General features: G+C 44.7%; 1 long non-coding RNA gene across 1 annotated transcript in view; it reads left to right on the forward strand.

Moving 5' to 3' along the window:
• LOC141578404 (uncharacterized) overlaps positions 1-21298 on the forward strand; it is a 38489-nt gene that overhangs the window by 3606 nt on the left and 13585 nt on the right. Inside the window, exons 2-3 of the long non-coding RNA XR_012508786.1 lie at positions 816-1387; positions 1551-1744. This is a non-coding gene — a long non-coding RNA (uncharacterized LOC141578404). The remainder of the gene's footprint in view (positions 1-815; positions 1388-1550; positions 1745-21298) is intronic.

The following is a 21298-nucleotide window of genomic DNA, read 5'->3' on the forward strand; positions in this document are numbered from 1 at the left end:
TTTTAATCTGAGAAAATTAGATCTGAGAGTTTATAACACCCCCCAAAGGAATATAGCTCATAAAGGAGGGATAGTAAATTTGAACAGTCCCCCCTCTTTATGCAGGTGGTACCCTAGGCATTTAATATTTGCAAATTTCCATAATCCAGATATATTCTTGTAAGGCAAGAATTTTTTTTTTTAAATTGAAGTATAGTCAAGTTTACAATGTTGTGTCAATTGCAAGGTGTTTTTTGAATTTTGAATTAAAAAATATTTTTTGAGAAGGGTAATTAGGATTATTCATTTGTTTCATTTTTTAAAATGAGGTACTGGGGATTGAACCCAGGACCTCGTACATGATATGTATGTGCTCTACCACTGAACTGTACCCTCTTCCCCAAGGCAAGTTTTCTTATCCATTATTCTGCAGTTTAGGAGTTCAAATAAATTGGTGTTGAAATCCAGATCTTTTGATCCTACTGCGGTTCTTTTCTTTATAATCTGCTGAAGGGGGGTTGGGGAAAGCATTTCCTTTGTTCATTTCTTTATTCCGCAGTGTTGAGCACTGACTTTGCATCAGGGTCTTGCTAGGTGCTTGGAAACAGAAAAAAAGAAATGACCCTTCTATGCAGGGGCAGGAAGCCTAGACCAAAAGCTGGGTAATGTGATCCGAGCTACGGTAGCCATGTACAGACTCTGAGGACAAACTGTACCCCCGGGTTTGCTTGTGCTTCCCTTGCCTTCTGGCTGGTACACACCAGGTCACCGCAACCCAGAGGCGCCCGCAGCCCACAGCACAATATTTACCTTGATCTCCTCTCCCCTCTCGGCAGGGCCTGCAACATGAGCATCCCTGACTACGTGCAGTGTGCTGAGGAATACGAGACTCTCCCCGTGGTCGTCCAACCCGTGGGGATCATTTCAGAGGACAATTTCTTTTGCATCTATAAACGAATCTCCTTGGTGAGCCAGATCAGCCCGTGCGGCTCCCAGTGGGCACTCTGTATCCACTACAGGCACCACTATGCGTTCGAGAATGCGTGGAGTGACTTCCAGACCCACCGCACGGTCGTGGGCCTTGTCACCATTACCGACTGCCTCTCTGCCAAGGCCTTCGAGAAGCTCCATGTGCAGAGGAGCTGTATGGCACCACGCTTAATGACTCTCAGCTGTTTGTCTTTGTGCTGCATGGGGAGGTAGCCGAGCAGCCACGCACCAACGTGGCCTTCAAACTACGAGGACTGCCGGGTGGTGGAGAAGAGGATCGAGGACTTCACTGAGTCACTGTTAATCTTGCTCAAGTCCAAGTGGCTGGATGGGACCCTGACAAGTCTGGGGAAAGGATCCCCCTCCTCTGCACCTTGTTTGAGAAGGAGGACTTCATGGGACTGGACACAGACAGCAGGTAAGTCTACCTGTAGGCCCGGCCACCCTGGCTGTGTGCCGGGTTCCTTCCCTACATCCAGGAAGGGATCAGCAAGGAAGAGGCCTGTCTTGTAGCCAAGGGCGGAGGGAGGTGCAGCCCGACGGTTTACAGACATTTAAAAGTGAATCTGCCTTTGTTTCAGAGAGATCCTTTTAGGGTCAGTGTGGAGACTTCCTCCCGCTTTTCAGCCAAGTCCCCTGGTGGAACCCCTGGAGTTGCTGTCCAATAGAGTAGCCACAGCCACTGATGCTATGAGCGCTGGGGAAGAGGCTGGTCTGAGCTGAGATGTGCTGTAGGTCAAATGCACATCAGACGCTGAGACTTGTCTAGTAAAAAGTATGTAAACTATCTTGTTACTTTCATATATTGATTACATGTCAAAATGATAGTATTTTACATACAGCAGATTAAGTAAGATCTGTTCTTAAAATTAGTTTCTAGTATCTGTTTTTTTGTTTGTTTGATTGTTTCTTTGTTTACCGTTTTAAATGTGGCAACTGGGAAGCTTTCTTTACATGGCTCTCATTTCAATTTTGTTAGGCAGCCTGTCCTGGGACAGTCTCATCCCTTTGCTTATAAATGAGATGCTGAATCCCGAGAGGCAGAACGAGATGCTGGTTGAGCTGTGTCTGGAGCCGGTGTCTCCTGCCTCCCAGGCCCAGCACCTGCTGGGTTCAGGCACTCTCTTCCTCCCCGACAGCCAGCATGCCAAGTTAGGACATCAGAAACACCTCCAGGGAATTCCGGATGAACTCCTTATGCAGGGAAAGGTGTATCACGGAGTATGAGACAAAGCAGGGAAAGATTCATCCTCACTTTGTCCCTGTGATTAAGTCAACGGCCCCACTTTTGCCTTGGAAGTGCAGACGAGCTCTCCTGGGCTTACTACCTCCCCACCTTATGCTCTGTTTCCCCGTGTATCTATCATGCTTTCCCTCGGGCAGCAGAGGTGAGATGCCTTTGCCCAGAGGTGGTCCCCCTTTGCTGGGGAGATTGAGGGAAGCTGTGCCCCCACGGCCTACGGCCTCGGGCCTTGAGTCTGGAGGGTGCTCATGGCGGTACCACAGGTGACGGTCGGAGGACCTGGCACAGGCCCGCTGTGGAGGCAGTGCTCTGTGATTCTTGAACTTACCTAAGATCAAATCCTACTTTCTGGTTGTTGGTAAGTTGGAGGAGAAGATGCCAGAGAATTGATAAAAAGAAAGTCCAGACCAGCCCTGTGAGTTAGAGGCACAGGGGGCCCGAGTCCCACCTGCGTGTGGTGCCTGGCGGGCTCTGGATGAATTTTCTGTTCCTCCTGGACATACCTCTATGACTTTAGTAAGGGGTGAGACATGTAGTGGCCATGATCTTTATTTGTCCTCGCAGGGCCCTGTGATCTACACGTCCGCACACCCTTCTGCTCCTTGGGGATGAGGTGGCAGGTTTAGGTGCCTGGGCATTGCTGTGGGCACAGCTGCCATCACCGGGCTACACCGAGGCTGGCTCCGTTCACCTCACATGTCACCTCCTGCTGAGCCCCCCGGCGTTAGTCAAGGTAGGTGCATCAGTGCAACGTAAGCAGGGACCATGTTCTCCCCCTGGACAGACTGGTGGGTGAGCAGTGGAAGCCTGGAGCCCTGCCCAAGCCCCATGGCCAGTGCCTCCTCTTTTGTCATAGGAGGCACTGGTGACATTTTTGCTCAGCAACTGCTTGGTTCTGAGTCTGCAGACCCACCAGAGAATTCCAGCTTGTATTTGCCTTTTGAAGTCTGCCCTTGGGATTTGGCAGAGTAGCTGGATGTGTGCTTAGCCCATAGTGTTGACACTGTCACCATTGTTTACCCAGAACCTCGTGTACCAGGCATGGCTCTCGGCATCAAAATACAGCAGCGCATTAAACTCCCTCCTGGTGGATCTGTCTGTTTTGGTACCATAAGGGCTCAGCCAGCATCTGAACGTCAGTGAGATAACGCGGCCAGTGAGCTCGGGTCAAGCACGTTCTCCTCCAGTCACTTTTACTCCATTGTTGCTTTTACTATTCCACAGTCATTAATTTTTAAAACAATGCTTTGGTGCAGGAGCAGAGACTAATTCTCTCCTGCTACTCTCGTTGGGAGTGAGTAAAACTGTCCAGCCTGTAATGCGACCACATTTTGTGGCTTAAAAGCTGCCTAGACCCATGTATGTGGAGTTTTGGTTAGGGGCTTTGACCACGTTGGGGTCCCCAAGCAGCGTCGCTCCCCTCAGGCCCCTGCCTTCCCTGGAGCAGGAGGTGAGGGTGGGTCTCATCGTCCCCGCGTCCCTGGCCTCACACACTCACGTAAATTCTTGTACATGCTGTCAAAGTCATTTTTGTTCTTGTGTGTTTCTAATTTTCGCTTGTTCCTCCTTTCCTTTTTATTTATTCCTTTTTCTCTTGTACCGCGCAGTTGCGTCTGAAAAGGTGGCTGTGCATATCCTGCATTGGAAATAGCTAGATCGCCCTCCGTGCTGTCTCCATCGCTTTAAAAAGCAGAAACTTTTCAGGTGCCTTGATCCATGCATTATCCTAGTCATCTTGTTATTTTCTAATTTTTTGGAATATTTGCTTTGTTAGCACATCACCCACTGGTGTTTGATATCTGTTAAAATCTTTGCTTTGAGGAACCTGTTTGGTCCTCCTTATATTTGGTGACAAATGCACCCTTATTCAATTAGTTTAATTGTTTTGAAGAAGTGAGATGCGAATTGATTTAGGCGGCTTTTGAGGGATTCTTTTCATGGAGTATTTAAACTTGTCAAGTCAAAGTCTGCAGCATCTTGCTCGATTCCTGCTTTTACAGAAACGTGCTCAGCACGCGGTTCCTGGCTGTCTCTGTGTGACGTGCGTGACGGCGCTTCCTGACCGGCGGTCACTGGTGAGGAATTGGCAGGCTTGGGGGTGAGCAGCTGCAGGGGACAATGTTGGAGGAATCAGTCACCGTTTGGTTATTTAATTTTTTTTTTTTGCATTCAACTTCCCAGTGCCATTTACTTTATTTTGCCTTCATAAAGGGGCAGAAGTGGGTCTAAAATCCATGCCACTCTTTTGTTCCCTTTACGAGGCTGGTTTTTCTGAGTATCAGGACAACATGTACTTCTCCTAAGTAGCTGGCTTACATGGATCTGGTGGACACAGGGACTGTTAAAGGGACCGTAGCTTCCTCTCTGCTCCAGCCAGTGGGCATTCAGAGCCGGGTCTGTGGTTTGCCTCAGCAGCCGTGCAGGCCTCCCTGCACCGGCCTTTACTTTTAACCCATGTTGGCATTAAAGAGCTGACTCCGTGTTTGTTGCTGCTGACGTCCCCCACTGACAGCTGTGTCGTTAGTTTGCGGTAGTGAGTCTCCAACCCCCAGTCAGCCATGAAGGAAGGTGCTTTGGCCAATCTAATACCTTGGATTCTCACCCCCACCCTTGTTCATCTCACCCAGGGGAAGTGTTTGGCCACCACCATCATGCTGATCATGAGGTCTTGTTTCTCCTTTCATGCTCTAGTCCAAATGTGAACACTTCATCCTTCACTGAGTTTGTCTCGCTTGAGACAGGCCAGATATTCTGAAAGAGTCCATCACATTCTCGGGGGGGAACAGAACAGAAGTAAGTCTCGCAAGTAGAAGGAGTATAGGCTGTCCGGGTTAGCAAATGCAGGCTGGGATCTGTGATTGTTGGGCTGTGCCCTGGACACAGTCCTTTCCCGTGGCTCCCGAGGGCCCAGGGGTCGGAGTGAGGACAGCCTTGCTTGTGCTCCTCCATCCTCATCTGCTCAGTGGCAAGTGTGTCTGCTAATAGGAGCTCCACCAGACCTCGGGACCTTCAAAGCTCAGATCACGGGAGAACCTTGAGTCCCTTCTCCAGAGCCTCCTTTGTGAGAATCCATTGCCTTCTGTGGTGACCGGCGGCAGGAGATGCCTCCCCCTCCAGGGAGCACCCTTCGGAGGACTGTGACTCAGTGCACCTTGCTGTGAGCCTGTGGGGATCCGGCCGTGGTCCCTGCAGAACCAGATTTGAGATGGGCTTAGCAACGGAAATGACAGGACTAATATTCCAGGCCAGGGCTGGAGGGAGGGAACAGGGGAAATTGAATGTGACCTCAAACACATAGGTGAGTGCTGGGTCTGTTACTAAAATGGGGAACATGGGAGGTACCTGCCAGAAATTGAATTCCAGAGTAAATAGTGGACATGAGGCATTTTTAAGATGCCATTTTTCATCCAAGTTAGGACTTCATAGAGGCACTAACGTCTATGAGCCTAGGGCTGAGTTGAAGGAGCCGGACTAGAGATACACGTTGGGAGTCGTCATTCTTAGCTGGTGTTCACAGCCGTGCATGTGAATTAGACCATCTTGAGAGCTGCAGACTGAGGCTGAGGGGGGTCAGGTCTGTGCCTGGGTTGGAGGAAAGCCCAGAACATGCAGCTTTGGTGTGTCAGTCAGCGGCGTTTAGGATTTTCAGGGCAATGTCATTTATCCTTAAGGGGCCGGGCGGTGGGCAGGGCCAGCCAGGAAGAAATCTGAAGGGAGGGTTGTGGCCACATGTGTGTCTTGGGAAGTTGCAGAGTCTGCAGGGTCCGGGAGGGTAGACTCCTCAGAAGCTGGAGTTGGAGTGGGGTGTGTGTTGAAGGTAGTCACACTAACATATCAGGGAGGGAAGGAGGCCTAGGGAGTTCCCGCTCTTCCTGACTCGCTTTCCAATGAACAGAAGGCAGACAGAGGATCTGAGGTGAGAAGGGATGGGCGCTGGGAGGGGAGCCAACCTGGAGAATGGTGCTTGAAAAATTCTGGAATAGTCTCCCTGCAAAATAGAGGTTAAAAAAATCCAGAATCTTAAGAATATTGATAGTGACTGGGGAGAAGGCAGTTGTTTTTCTGGCCTCCTAACGGTAAGGCATGTATCCTGGGATACACAGAATATTCGGGCAGTCTATTCCGGGCGTTTGGTACCGGGGAAGCAGCACAAGTTTAAAGGGGGACAAGGGCAGCGGAGGGAAACTAGCCAGGCCCCGTGTCAGGTACCAGTCGGCCGCCCTACTTGCGTGTTGCATTCACATCCATGCCTCCCAGGTGGGCGGTGGCAGCCCCCTTTTGCGGATTGGCAAGCCTTCTCAGAGGGGTTAAGTTATTGGTCCGTTTAGAGGGTAGTAAATACTGTAACAGGATTCAAGCAGGGTCTTGTCAGACTTCAAGGGCGTGTTTTCTCTACTAATTCCGGTACCTCCCTGGTGTACGTGAAATGGTGAAGTGGGTCAGTTTTGGGGCCTTTCCGAAAAAGTACGATTTAAGTGCCTCAGGACTGATTCACACAGCTCAGTGTTCTTTGATTGTTCTGAAGCACCGCAGTGCTTTACGCACCACAGAGGTAAGGTCATACTCCTTTGACGATGAAGTGGTTGCAAATGATGTACAGGTGCAAAACCAGACTTAGCAGCTTCTGAAGGGAAACTCTCCAGTTCTCCCTTGATAGACTTTCTTCTACGGGATGTAGCTGTGCTGCAGCATAGGCCTGAGCTGTCCGTATGGATTGTGGGTTTGATATCCAAATTTACCATAAAACAGTCAGATGAAGAAAATCAACGTTCACAATTTATTTTTGGGTTTCATTAGACAAGATATACTATCAGGTAATGGCCCATATAGCTAATGAAATTGAGTACAGAACATTGAATTTCTTACTTTTTATTTAGAGTTTTCTTACTGCATAAGTTTGCCTGCTTTGGAACATCAGCTCCTCCACAAGGGAATTTGTCAGTTTGTTGGTGTGATTGCATTTACACAGTGAATGTAATCTGGGCTTCCTCAGCTCAAACTCTCCAGTGCAGAATCACTGGCTGTAGCCATCTCTTAGTCACGCAAATACTTCTAAAATTATATGATGCCAGAAAAGAAAGAAGAGAGAGAGACATTGCCTTTATCAAAATTCCTTTCAATTCTGACTGCAAACTGTTGTTGAGCAGCTCTGGTTTCCTTTGGATATGAATATATACATTTCTTTGCATGTAACCCGGGTTTTGGACTAGAACACCAAGCCCTTGCTTTCCGCAAGCCACAAAAATAGTAGCCAAATTGCACTCGTGTGAAATATTTTATTCTTTTTCTGAGAAAGAATCCTTGAATTTGGGACTTCAGCTGTGATTTTTGCTTTTTGCTTCTCCCACCCCTCTTGTAATCTCTCACTCCTTCCCACGTGGCCCCCAATAGGTCGTGGTCCCAAAGGAGCAAGCAAACACCCAGTTGGTCACCATGCAGTGCTGCTACAGAGGGAGACCTGACAAGACCTAAAGGATATTATCAGAGAGGACTTCCTGGAAGAAATGGGCTCTACATTCAGTTGTGAAGACAGAGTAAGGGTCAGCCAGTAGAAAGCATGAAGACTGTGGCTCATGTGGCAGAGCAGCCCGGGTAGAGGCCTGGAGGCTTGTGCGGTGGGGAATCGGGGAGAGTGCCATGTGTGGTCCAGGGTTGTGGGTGCCCCTGCTGGGGAGGACACTGGAGAGGGCCTGGGGTGGAGGGCTTTCGAAGAGCTTGGGTTTTACTAGAACTGACACAGGAGGCAGTGAAGGGTGTCAGCAGGAAGTGACCCTCAGGAAAGGTACTTCTGGTTTTGCTTCTGATATTCTACAGTAAGAAAGGTCGGGACGGGCGAGAGCAGGTCTGGCTGTCCCTTTGAGACCCACCCCATCATTCATTTATTCATAACACACACACTTCTGAGTGTCTAGGGGAGAGAGGTTGGACCCACATTAGTAAGCAAAATGCTCCTTGGGAGCTTAGCAGTGTCAGGAGTTGACTTAGCCTAGAATGTTCTAGGAACAGAGGAATAAATTGCGGAGGTTGGAGGGAGGGAAGGCTTCCTTGAGAAACAGTCAAAATGAGCCTGGAGGCAAGTGGGAAGTAGGAGCAGGTCAGGGGGCCACTGAGGTCACTGGGGACCTGGGTACTGAGGTGAGGCTTGGTGAGCAGGGTCGGGGGTGGGGCTAGAACTCTACCAGGGAGCCTCTGAAGGGTTTGAAGTGGGGTGATGTAATCAAATTTATGCTTTGGGAAGGCTGCCTTGGCTCCGCGCGCGTGTGTGTGTGTGTGTGTGTGTGTGTGTGTGTGTGTGTGTTTGTGTGTAGCGGGGAAGAGGGGGAGGGTGCCACCAACTGGGGAGTGACATTAGAAGACCATTCACAGGCTGGGAGGCCACAAGTGGGAGAGGGGCATCGGGGCTGCTTGGGGACTGCAGGGGCAGTGTGGATGCCGGATTTCCTTATGGGGAGGGCTTGTTAGCTGGGCCGCCCTTGCGGCGCCTTTTGGCTTGAAGAAAACAGATGGAGGCCGCCAGGTGGACTTTCCTCTTCTCTTCTTCCCTGCCTTGTGTGATGATGTTAGCTCAGCCAACATTTGGAAGAGAAGAGCTAAGTTCCAGGGTAGCCCAGGACTTTGTTGAGCTGGTTCGAGTGAGATCTGATAGGATTTATGTTTGTGTTCATATCTGCATGTTCACTTAGCTAGAAACGTCCTGTCTTTTGAATTTCCATAGGGGTTTTTACTCTTGATAAAGATTGCTTTCTTGGTGAGAGGAAATTTAATACAGCTGTTGTCTTTCTCAAAAAAATCATATCTTTTAAGAACTTTAATATTCAAACAATAGGAATATTTAAAAATGATAAAGTAAGGCTTTGGTGTAGTTTCTTTGGTTTCCTAGTTAATGTGGACTTAGTGCCTTTGCATTACTTAATAGCACATCCTTGTCAGTATTTAAAGGGCTGTTAGTGAGCGCCCCAGGCCCCACCTCTCAAAACATCATTAAAGTTTGCTCTGAAATAGTGAGGTCATAAAGGTTTTGTTTGCAGAAGCCAAACACTTGGTTTATAATATGAAGCATTGCTCCATTTATAAAATAATAATAGGTTCAAAATTAAGAAAGTGGAAGATAATTGAGTTTTTTAAAAGCTGAAACATAATCTTTCTTGTGCTAATTTTGAACTGGAAGTTTCGAAAATAAAAATCCTACTGTAATATCATCTACGTGGAATACATATATGCTTTCCCGTTTGAAAAATAAGTCCGCAGTGGTTTTTGAAGTCAGGAGCATTCCAGCTCAGATACTGGCATTGATGGTTGCTGGTTTTCAATGGCAGAGCCTAAATTTGCCTTCTTAGCATTTTTTTTTTTTTTTTGTAGTGAGAGGGTTGAGTAGTGCTTTACCAGCATGATTTTGGGGCAATATGGGGGCAGATGTTGTGCACCAGCAGTGAGATATTTCCATGCATTTTACTTTCTGGACATCATCAAGGCACATGTGGGGTTTGTGCCTGCAGGCTGGGATGCTGCAGTACTCCCTGGTCCATCACAGTTTTGTCCTGGATCTGCTCCGGTCAGTGATTGATTTTCTGTGGCTTCAAGGTAAGTTGGTCTGATGCACATGATCAGATGTGTAGTTAAAGTGCTATTACATGAAATAAGAGAAGCCTAGAAACATGAGGGTGTAGAATTGGCTGAGCTGATTTCTGTGGGGATTCTTCTTAGGTGACTCCCTCCCCGTGATTCCTGCCAATATCCTCCCCAGCCCTGCACGGTAGTCCTGCCGAAGCAAGCATGCACTTTGCTCAGAAACGGACTGAATTTCCTTGTGCCTCTGTTTGTTGGCTTTTTATTTTAAAGCACATCTTGCCCTTTGCTTAAATGCCATCCCTGCTAGTCACCTCTTACACCCATTCTTCTGGATGTCGTCCATACATAGCTGCTGAATGGATGAACTGAATGTAGTATCTCCATTATTCATACGTAAGGGTGAATAAAAAGGAAAAAAAATAAAGGGGAAGATGAAAAAGGCCACCTGTTCTGGGAAGTCCACCCTGACTGCTCAACCCACCCTTTTCCCTTTGAATCCCCACTCCTTATGCTCCACTCTACTCTTTTTGATAGTACTTACCACCTTTTAATAAACTAACATTTTTAAAAAAAAAAAAAAAAAAGAGAGAGATGCTGATACCACTTCAACATGGAAAAGCCTTGATAATAGCACGTTAAGTGAAAGGAACCAGACATAAACGGCCACATATTGTTGACTTCAGTGATCTGAAATGCGCAGAATAGGCAAATGCAGAGGCAGAGAGCAGGTGATGGTTGCAAGGGGCTGGGTGGAGGGGGATTAGGGAATGACTGATAGTGACAGGGGGTTTCTTCTGGGATGATGGAGTGTTCTGGAAATAGATGGTGGTGAGGGCTGCACAACCGTGAGTGTGCAGAAGACTGCTGAGCGCTGTCTCTGGGAGTGCCTGTGGTTGGGGCGGCTTTATTTTGTTCTCACCCTGCAATGTGAACAGTCACCTTGTGCTGAGGCAGTTCTACTCCTGTGAGTGGTGAGGCTCAGAGACTTTGCAGAGTCATGTTTCTATTCTCCCCCTTGCTGAGTGTAGGCAAAAATTGTTTAAGCCTGAGAAAGTGCTCCATCTGCAGAAATGTCTTTCAGTTTTGCATGGTGTAAAAATCTTGAGAGCTTTTTAATCGTTGACGACTGTCTGTGAGGGGAAACAGCCCGTGAAGCCTGGGTGCGACCTGGAAGAGCCGCTCTTCCCTCCCTGACAGGGGTGGGGATTTCACCGCCGTTCAGGCAGTGAAGGGCCCAGACCCGTGAGTAGAATTGACAATCGTGAATGTTTACGTGTATTCGCTGCTTCATCTTGGATATTAATTTCAAGCTGAGTCAGTTTGTGGCGGCAGCCTCATCCTACATCAGGAATCTATATTATGTGCTCTTTGAGGTGGAGACCAGACAGACTTTATTATTTAACAGTCTCCCTTGAATTGATATCTCAGATTCCTTTGTAAAAAGTAAAACAGCAGAAATACACACGTCCTTTAATGCCAGTGTGACCTGGATCGGGTTTAGTCTCTGTGCCTTAGTGGCCTTAACTGCGGGTGGGGAAGATGATAACAGTGCTTCCCTCAGAGGGCCTGGTGAGGGGGGAGTGAGAAGCACAAATTGAGGACTTACACGAGATGCTCATGAATGTCCGAAGTTAGTGCTCTCAGCCTGGTGAGGCCTCAGGGGCAGAGATGTCAGAACAGAGCATTCCTAGCCGGAGCTCGATCCGTGTTGGCAGCTGTTATGATCACTATCACCACTGTGGGTTATCAGGTAGTTTTAAGACTTGGTAATATGAATTCTTCAATAATGTTAAAAGACTAGACATCTCAGATCCAGTTTACATAGTTTTCAAGATTTCCTCTGAGAAATGGATGTTTTATTCCCCATCAGAATTCTGAGTTGAGTCTCTAAAACAATTCTGCATTCCTCCATCTGTTTGCTTTAATTCTCCATTTCTTAAAAAAAAAGTTTTTAAATGGAGTTACTGGGGACTGAACTGAGGGCCGCATACATGCTAAGCACATACTCTCCCAAATGAGGTATAATCTCCCCCAGAATTCTTTTTAAACTTTACTTTCTTAGTATTCAGAGGTTAGAGGCCTCTAATTCTTTTTCTGGAGACTTGTCCATGAACCTGTATATCTATTATTAATGGACAAATCTTGGTTTATTAAAAAAATCAATAGAATATTCTGCAATCCATCCAAAAGAAAATGCTCATTGATTTAAATGTTTCTCCTTTATGGTGATTTCTACTTTCTGGTCTAGCTTAATTTATTAACACCCATCCTCATCATCATAATGACCAAACTCGCTCTGAATGGACACCTGCCTAAGGCTAAAATGCTTTCCTCATGTTTTACTTCATAGCAGGTGTTTGAGGGTAGGTATCAGTGTCTCCTTTTTTGCAGCTGAGGGATTGAGAGATGGAGCACCTTGTCCCAAATTACACACAGCTGGCAGTGGCTTGCTCAGTGCTGGAAACCTGGCTGCACAGAATGCATTTTTAATTGCTCCTCTAATCAGCCTCCCGTTGAGTGGTTTCCCGAACTCCTGTGACTCCATAAATGGCCAATTTTAGTGATCTCAGCCTGATGAGGACTTCAAAGGAGAGACACCAGTGAGAATGTGAGACAGAGTGGCATAAATTAAAATTGTACATTTTTACAAAAGTTTTATTCTCATGTAATGACTTAAAAAGTTAATTTTTTTTTAATTTTAGTGCTCTGTGAGCACTACAAACAAAACATTAAAAATAATTATAGTGCAAAAGAGAAGTGGGCTTTGAAAGTCCAACCATTGCTAGTGATGTTACTTGCTTTTCTCTAGTGGCCCTTATTGACAGAAATACTTAGAAAGACTGAATTGGTTTTATGTAGTCTTAGTATGGAAGAAAAGATTGTCAGTGAATATTGTAAGTAAAATCATTACTCTTTTCTTTCCTGATGATGAATAGGTAAGTTGTTTTTATGGCTTAAGTACATTTCCTCATTTGTGAAATTTGAGTAATATCGTTTTCCTTGTCTGTGAGATTTAGACGCCTTGTATACAAAGCACCCAAAAGGTGCTTAATAAAAATGTGCTGTCACAATGACAGGTATTTTAGAAGGATCAACTCTGAATACTAAAGGGGGTGGCTTATTTCTGATGCATATTCAATATGTATATATATGATATATATGAATATGGCTTAAAGTAACAAGGATTCATTTATTTTTTTTAGTGCACTATGAAGTTTTAATGAAATCTGTATCATTCTATTGAGACAGGGATTATTTAAATTGCCTTAAGCAGACGACCTTGAAGATTATTTACACAGAATGTGTATTGTTACAACTCAGAATTCATGTTACCGTGTAACATCCACTCAGACATTTAAATTCGTGGATTCTGACCAGATCCATTAAGTTTAAAAAAATTCACATTTATCATTTTCAGGGAATAATCTTCTCTCTTTTGTGATTAAAGAAAATTTTGATTTTTTTTCTTGCACTTTTAACAGGTTTAAAATATCAAAACATTGATTTGACATGTAACTTTTTTAATAGAATAAATCACATGCTGTTTTAATATGTAAATAAATGTTTTTGTATTTCAACAAACTTTTACGATTTCCTGGCTCTTTGAGAAGTATTTTGCAAGATACTTAGATTACCTACTGTTGGAAAAATACAGACGTTACTTTTATGAATATAGGCCTAGTAAAGATCTGTTGGTATTTGCTACAGTGCAAGACATGAGGCCTAGGAGAGCTTTGCTGCCGATTGCCAGGAGGACATATCCCAGGTCTCAGTCTCCCCTCCTATAAACTGAAGAGGCTGGACTGGTTTCTTTCCTCCTCTAAGATGAGTTTCCATAAGCCTATGTCTTTTGTTTATATTCAGGAGTATTAGCAATATCAGATTAAATATTGAATACCCCTCCCTTACCCTGAAGCAAAGTGCAGTATGTGCTACAGAAGCTTTTAGTTATCTGATTCTCGTTTCTGATCCTACAGGCAATTTTGTGTTGCATGTTTCCCGGCAACCTGGAAGGTCTTTTTAGCCATAGGTGGCGCTTGTTGCACCTTCTTACCTTCTTAATTTTCCTATTTGTTAAAGAAAGCTTAAACAACGTTGTTTTATTTTGATTTCTTTGCTTAATGCTTCAGAATAGCACAGTCTACATTATGTCTGTCTACCTGTAAAAATTGTTCTGCTTATATCTTAGTTTTATTCTGTCATCTCGCTGTGAACATCTCAGACTTGCTGTGCAAACAATGGCAAAATCGGACTTTTCTTCCAGTGCTAGAAACCAGTGAGCCGGGAAATTTTAAAACAGCTAGAAGCGGGCTCTGGAGCACCTTAAAGCTGAACATTGTACTGGGTTCCCTGAGTATTGACCCCGCTGCTGTGTGTTAATTAGTGGTAGGAGATTTGGTACATATAGGAAGGGGTGTAGTTTTTTGACTTGTGTTTGCGTGCACACGCTGCCACTGAGCCACGTGAGCCTAAGTCAGTTCGTTCTGAGATTTACCTCGTCTGTGAGATGGGGATGCTCATATCTGCTTTGTAGAATTGTGAGAATTAGAAATTATGTAAAGTGTTTACCACAGTGGGTATGTCAAGAGGGCTCATAAACTTTAGCTACTGTTTTGTGAGAAGCCATCTTTTGATAGTCTTTGGCAATTACTAAGAAACAGGAAAATAAGGAAAGCTGGTTTTATGATGAAAGATATTTGAGGAGGTTCGATAGTTCCTATACCCATAATTTAGCATCAGCAAAGTCAGAACTTTTACACAGTCGCCCTGAACCAACGTGAAGCCACAGAATTTTTTGTTACTTCATATATGTTGGGGCTTAATGGGATCGAATACTTATACACATGTTGTCTCCAGCAGCCAACTGAGAGATGAAAGAAAAGAGTAAGCAGGCGATATATGTCTTCATTTTTACTGATGAAGCCACGTTCTCCATGAACTTCAGGGCTGTGGGAAAATGCGTGTCATTATACTGTGTCCCAGAAGTAGAGACTCACCCTGTCCCAGGTAACACTGGGCCACAGCGAGCCTTCCCTTGAGAGGACCTGCCCCATCATGCACAGGGCTGTCCTGCCATGGAGCTGAGCATCCAGGGTGCTTCCCAAGTGTGGCCAGCACTGGAAGGAAAGGAACGGTTTCACATTCCCTGCTTGTCTCTCCGGACTCACACCCCACTCTGTTAGTATGATAAAGGCTAGCTGTGGGCCATGGGTCTGTGGTGTGGAGAGGCACTCTCCGTGGCCAAGAGGAGTGGGGAGGAGGCATCCCCTCCCTCAGTTTAAACAGGTGGTGGTATGGAACAGAAGGGTGCTCCCCAAGAGTTTATACAAGGAGAAATAAGGATTTTCTTTGGGACTTAGTCTAGCCAGGAAACACAGAAGATGATTAGAAAGGAGACTTTTAAATCACTTTAATATTAAGTTGACATTTGTTGAGCACCAATAATGTGCTACATTCTTTTCTGAGAGTTTTACAGAAATGAATCCTTCAATCTTCTCAACAATCGAGTAAGGAATGTTTGATTTTTATCCCAGTTTTACAGTGTGGAAACTGAGGCACACAGAGGGTAAGTTGGCCAAGGTCACAGAGCTAGTAAGTGGCAGAGCTGGTATTTAAACCCTGGCTGTCTGGTTTTGAGGCTCCCAGAAATGGGCTTTTGGTGTTTATAGGTATCTGCATCCCTGGATCTCTGTACCTCTGTGCATCAGTTTGCCCAATAAGGACAGGGAAAGGAGAGTTACACAGGTGCTCACAGTCGTGTCTCAGCCACTGTCCACGAAGAGTGCACCGTGATTAGCGTTAATTGTTTTCCAGGCAGTAGATCTGTTGGTATAACAGAAATTTAGTCCATTGAGTTAATCTAGAAACCCTTCCTGCTTTGCTTCTGTCCATGTTTGCCATGTTACTGCCTGCCCGGGATTAGGCCGTGGAGGAGAAACTGTACTCATGGTTGAACTCAGATATTTCAGTCTGGTTCATAGTTTCACATATTCTGTTACATTAATAAGTTAAGTTTCTGGTTTTCTTGCATCAGTGTCTCGTGAGTTTGGTTAATGTGAAACCAGTCCATGGGAGCCCAGGGGTGCTGACGGTATAATTTCTGAGCACGTTGTGGCACTTCTACACGTGCAGTCCTGACTGGAGGATGTCCGCCTTCCTCACTGATTTCTCCCAAGAGCAGGGCCCTCTCCCATCCCCGGATGTGAGGCTGGGAGCTCTCTGAGTAGGCCAGTCAGCGGCCAAGTCCACCAATCAGAAAATGATGAAATACCCAGAAGTGGGTTTAATAAAAGAAAAGGGCTTCCAGGTAGTCCGATGGGCTGTTCGAGTCCATTTGGTGAAAAGCTGTTCACTGTCTGTGGTTGAGCTGATTCTTTGCTGTTGAAAAGTCTGGATTAGATGAAGGGATTTTAAAAAGAAGAAAGGAGTGATTTCAGGTGGTACGTCCACACCGGTGAGAAGTGATGGATGACCGCCTGTGTGAGGCATAGACAGAGTCTTACAAACTTCATAAAACAGCTTTAAAAGCTCTGCCATCTGAGTGCACTTCATATGGGGTCCAGATCATCACTGTTCATGCTGTGAGGGCAAATAACTGATGATGGCATAAAGGACACGGAGGCATCAAAAATGTCTCAGTCATGTTCCCTGTTTAAAGAATGTGACACAGTGTAATATATTTGAGCTGGTTTTTCACTGAACAATTTTTCGTGTTTTCTGGGACTCCCAGCTCCCGAAGTTTCCACGCAGCTGCATGTCCCCTCACTGCAGCTCTGTCAGCAATTGTCCTGGGCTGACGTGGTGTCACGGGGAGCAGGACGGTCAGCGTCCCCGGCTCCTCCGAGCTCCGTCTCCTCATCCGCAGTGCTGGGCTTCTCATCCGTGTCTACTTAGAAGGGTTGCTGAGAACCACACGTGATGGTTGTCAGGGGTGATTTGTGGTTGTCCCTGTGTTTGACATATAGTCAGTATTTGATAGAAACACATGTTTTTTTTATAGTTCTGGCTTCTACATTGCAGTGGTTTTTAGTCTGCATTTTTTTATAACTTTTTTCTTATTTTTAAATAAGCACTTTTTGGGGGGGGTGATTACTGGGGATTGAAGCCAGCACATTGTGCATGGTAAGCAAGTGCTCTACAACTGAGTAATACCCACCCTCCTTGTCTTCACTTAAAAATAAATATTGCAATACACAAAATAGCTCTTAAACACCATCATGGGACCTATTTTCTGTATAGACAATTGAATACATATGCTATTTCAATAAGAATAAATGTTGGGACATACATTTCTGAATCTGTTTACTTGTTTAAAAACGATAATAGCTAGTGATAAACACGAGTCTTGGATCCAGTACTTCTTAGGGTCTGCTTTGACATCATGGGAAATTACATTCTACAGAGAAGGCAAATTGGGTCTCGTTGATATTTGGATGATTTAGCAGATGATCAAGTCTTTCAAAACTTGACAGTTTTGTATTTTAAACTAACTGCAAAGTTATCTTCTAGAAGTTGGAATTCCTAAGCTTGTGAAGTGCTCAGTAATTCAGTGTGTATGTGTTTGTGTCTGTGTGAACGTGTTTGTGTGTGATTTCAGGAAGGTACAAATAAGTTCCATGTAGCCCTCTGATACCTTCCTCCTCCAGTTCAAGATGTAGGCATATATTTACACAAATAAATTGATATTCTTTTGTCATTTGGCATTTTGGAAATAAGAGGTTGTCATACTTGTTTCAGAAGTGTTGGGGAGCATGAGCTTAGAAAACGGGAGGAGAAAGAGGCCGGGAGGCACTTCTCAGTCTGTGCAGGATTTGAGGAACAGTAGCTTTTCTTTTTTCTTCTAAAGCAAACTGGCGCTGAATTGTAACATACTATTACTCAGAATTGCTTTTCTGATCAGATACAAGTGCCTCAGAGTTTTCAAGGCAACATGAATGATGAAATCCGTTTTAGGAGTTATCTTTAAAGTAGTGTTAATTTTCAAGTAAAAGGCTATAGCCTGTTCTTTGTTCGAAGGGTAAAAGACGTTCTCATTGATCCAAGTGCATGATCAATGTGCTTAGTTTCTTTGGGGTTTTTTTCTTTTTTTTTAAGTGCTTGTTTCATTGTGGTGTGAATGAATGTTTAAAATTTCTGAATTTTGTTCTTTAGAACATGCTGATTTATCAGAACTGTTAAAAACCTGATTGATCTTTTGTCTTTGTTTGGAGGGGCACCCTTTTGATTTATGTTGTCTGTTAAAGAGGGAAATTCTTCCTCTAGCCTGCAGATCATTAAGTGAATGGTTTGCAGTGTGCCTTTAAAATTCTTTGAATGCTTTGAGCATGCTTGTCTAGTGAATTTTGAATTGACTCATAGTAATGACTTTGCTTTGATTCTGTGGCTTTGCTCCTCTCCGCAAGAATTTGAATTCTCTGTTGCATTTTGTATACGTGTTTTTAACAGGGGAAGGAATTTTACATTTTTTACAAAGGTGGGTTTTCCTATCCCCTCTGAATGCCTTCTATAATTGATACAACAAAAATCTGTTATTGCAGTGCTTAATTATTTCATAAACTAATTTTTGGCTTAATCAGAAGCAATGAGAAAGAGTGATAATAAAAAATATGAAAACCTTCCTTCCTTTGAAGAATAGAAATGAGGTGGTCAGGCTCACGCATGCTTTGTGCTTGACACTCTTACTTTCATGTCATTGTGTATCATGATTCAGAGATGGAGTTGCTTCAGGTTTTATAGATTTTTGTTTGAACATTTTTGTTGAATTCTTTCTCCAGGCTGATGTTTCCTGTTGGGTTTGTGGAAAGCGTAGAAGGGAAACAAATTCTTTGTTTTATTTTCAGGAGGCCTGAGTTGCTGATGAGAAAAGAGTTGAGGGTGGGCTGAGGAACAGAGTGACACTCCCTCTCCTCCCGGCTGAAACTGATGAACAATGAAATCAATTAAGTGTATCAGTATTTGACCAATAGAATTCAGCGAGCCCAAACTGGCAAGTTATGCCCAATGGAAAGTACTGAATTCACCTGCAGAATTAGGTGCTTTGCCAATTAGAAGCAGCTTAGAGCAATCAGAAAAATTACTTCATATGATGAGATATAAAAGAATGTAATATCTTCTATTTCTGAAACTATTCTTTGTTAAGTTGTGTAGAGCTAAAATTAAGTTTCAAGCGCCAGGAGTTAAGAGTCTGGGTGGTTCTGTGGGATCGTTAGTCAGGGATGTGTCTAGATCCTGCTAGAGTGTCTGAAGGTGGCAGGAAAAGACCCAGGGCTAGGATTTGTTATCCTAGGGTGTCCTCCATAATGGTTCCATAATGGTTACATGTGGGAGCCCAAGATTAGGTTAACAAATTGTAACAGATCCCAGCCGCCTGTCAATGTTCAGAAGAAAAATATGTGCTTAGTAACTGCTTTGCAAGCAGGAGCCTGTGCATCCTCACTCCTGTCTCCTTGCCTTAAAAAGCAGAGACAATGCTTTGCTTGCATTGTTGATGCTTTAGATAGCACTCTGCTCATTTCAAAGCAAGGACCCAGGCCCTCAGCTATAAAAGCTGGGCTTGTGTGCTTTTAGATAGTCTATTATCCCCAAAACAAGGACCTGGCTCGTCTCGTGGTCTGCTTTGTAATTCACATATCTAAAGAATGTATCTTATTCCCCTCACCCCATGACTTCCCTAAAGATACACTAAGCCTTTGTACTCATTGTGGATTCTACAATCTCTGTCTCCTCCCGTCTTTCCTCAAGTTCCTACTTACTATCACACAACTGTTAATGACTTTTTCCTTTCGTTATACACAGTAAACATAGGAGCATTTGAGAGGCTCGTGGAGTTGGCTCCCTACTCCTTCTCTTTTTCTGGACTTTTCCCACAGAGTCTTGAATAATCATTCCGTGTCGGTACGACTTCTGCCAGCCATAACCCACAATTCCAGGTGAGAATGATGCAGGCTTTATCTCTCCTACCCAAGGGAGAGAGAGAAGAGAATTGAGATCTGCTCCCTTGTGGTCCCTTCCTTCCCCAGGGCCACTCCAGTTCACCTGCAGCCTTCTGGCCTCTGCTGTCAGGGCCTCTGTCCCAGGACTGACTGCAGCCATTTTTTCCCTTGCCAACATTTCCTGTGCCTTTCAGAAGTTGGTCTCTTCTCTGCATTTCAACCCTGGCAGATGTGATGGTGGTCAGCGTGCTGGTGGGCAGTCACCTGGGGACTCCCAGGAGCCATGCTGATTCTCCTGAGTCTCTCATTCGGGGTTACAGAACTGTCGAGCACCGGAGGAAGCCCATTCACGTGAGGGCAGCGCAGCATTGCATCACTTTCATTTTATTTTTGAAATTTCAGTGGAGAAATTATTTGTAGCCAACTGTTCCAGTTTTTTGGCTGACTGCTTTCCTCACCACCATTTCCTTGTTGGATGTGGTGCTTGTTTTAAGAACCAGGTTTCTTCTCTGGTTATTTCTAGCAGGTGGGCTTGCCGAATCCTTGATCTGCATTTGAAGCAGAATGCTTCATCTTGATGTCAAACTGATTTTCTTCATTCTGAATATTTCGTATACACTCAGCAACTGTTTCAAGTGAACTGCTCTTGTCCAATTTCGGTTAACTCACATTTGCTGATCTCCTGCTTTCATGCTGAGGGCAGTTTCTTCTTCCTGTAATAAAAGTTAGGAATTTGCATCTACTATGGGAAGGTAATGGCCCGAGGTGCTTTTGTTCTTAACAGTTTTAATACAATTCACCCATTAATATTTACACCGGTTTTTACTCTATGCCAAGAATTGTGCATCCCAGTCAATCTTAGAATATTTTCATCCTCCTAACAGGAAACCCCATATGCATAAGCACTCATTCCCATCTTCCCCATCCTCCCCCAGCCCCAGGGAGCCACTCTTCTCTCTCTGTGGATTTGCCTGTGCTGAACATTTCATGTAAATCGAGTCAATTCATGTAAATGGAACCGTCTATTGTGACTGACTTCTTTCAAACTGAGTAACGTTTTCAATGTTTGTCCATGTTGTTGCCTGAGTCAGTACTCCACGCTTTGCTACTGCTGAATAATATTCCACTGTATGGCTGGGCCCCTGTTTACCCATTCATCAGGTGATAGGCATTTTGGTTGTTTCTTCTTTTTGGCTGTGATGAATAATGGCACCGTGAACATTCCTGTAGGAGTTTTTATGTGGACATTTGTTTTCAGTTCTCTTACGTGTGTGCCCACAGAGTAGAATTGCTGGGTCATTCAGAAACCAACTGTTCAACTCTCTGAGGTCCTGCCAGGCTGTTTTCCAAAGTAGCCACACAGCGTTACATCTCACCAGCAAGGGCTGCTATCTCTGATTCCTGTGTGTCCTCATTAGTTCTTGTTATTCTTTTTTTAATTATAACCTAATGTAGTGAGTGTGAAGCGGTTTCTCCTAGTAGTTTTGACATGATTTCCCTTACAGCTAATGATTTTGAACATCGTTTCATTGTGCTTATTGGCCATTTGTATATTTTCCTTTAAAAATACCGTTTCGGATCCTTT

Source organism: Camelus bactrianus, chromosome 8 (genome assembly GCF_048773025.1).
Source record: "Camelus bactrianus isolate YW-2024 breed Bactrian camel chromosome 8, ASM4877302v1, whole genome shotgun sequence".
NCBI lineage: Eukaryota > Metazoa > Chordata > Mammalia > Artiodactyla > Camelidae > Camelus > Camelus bactrianus.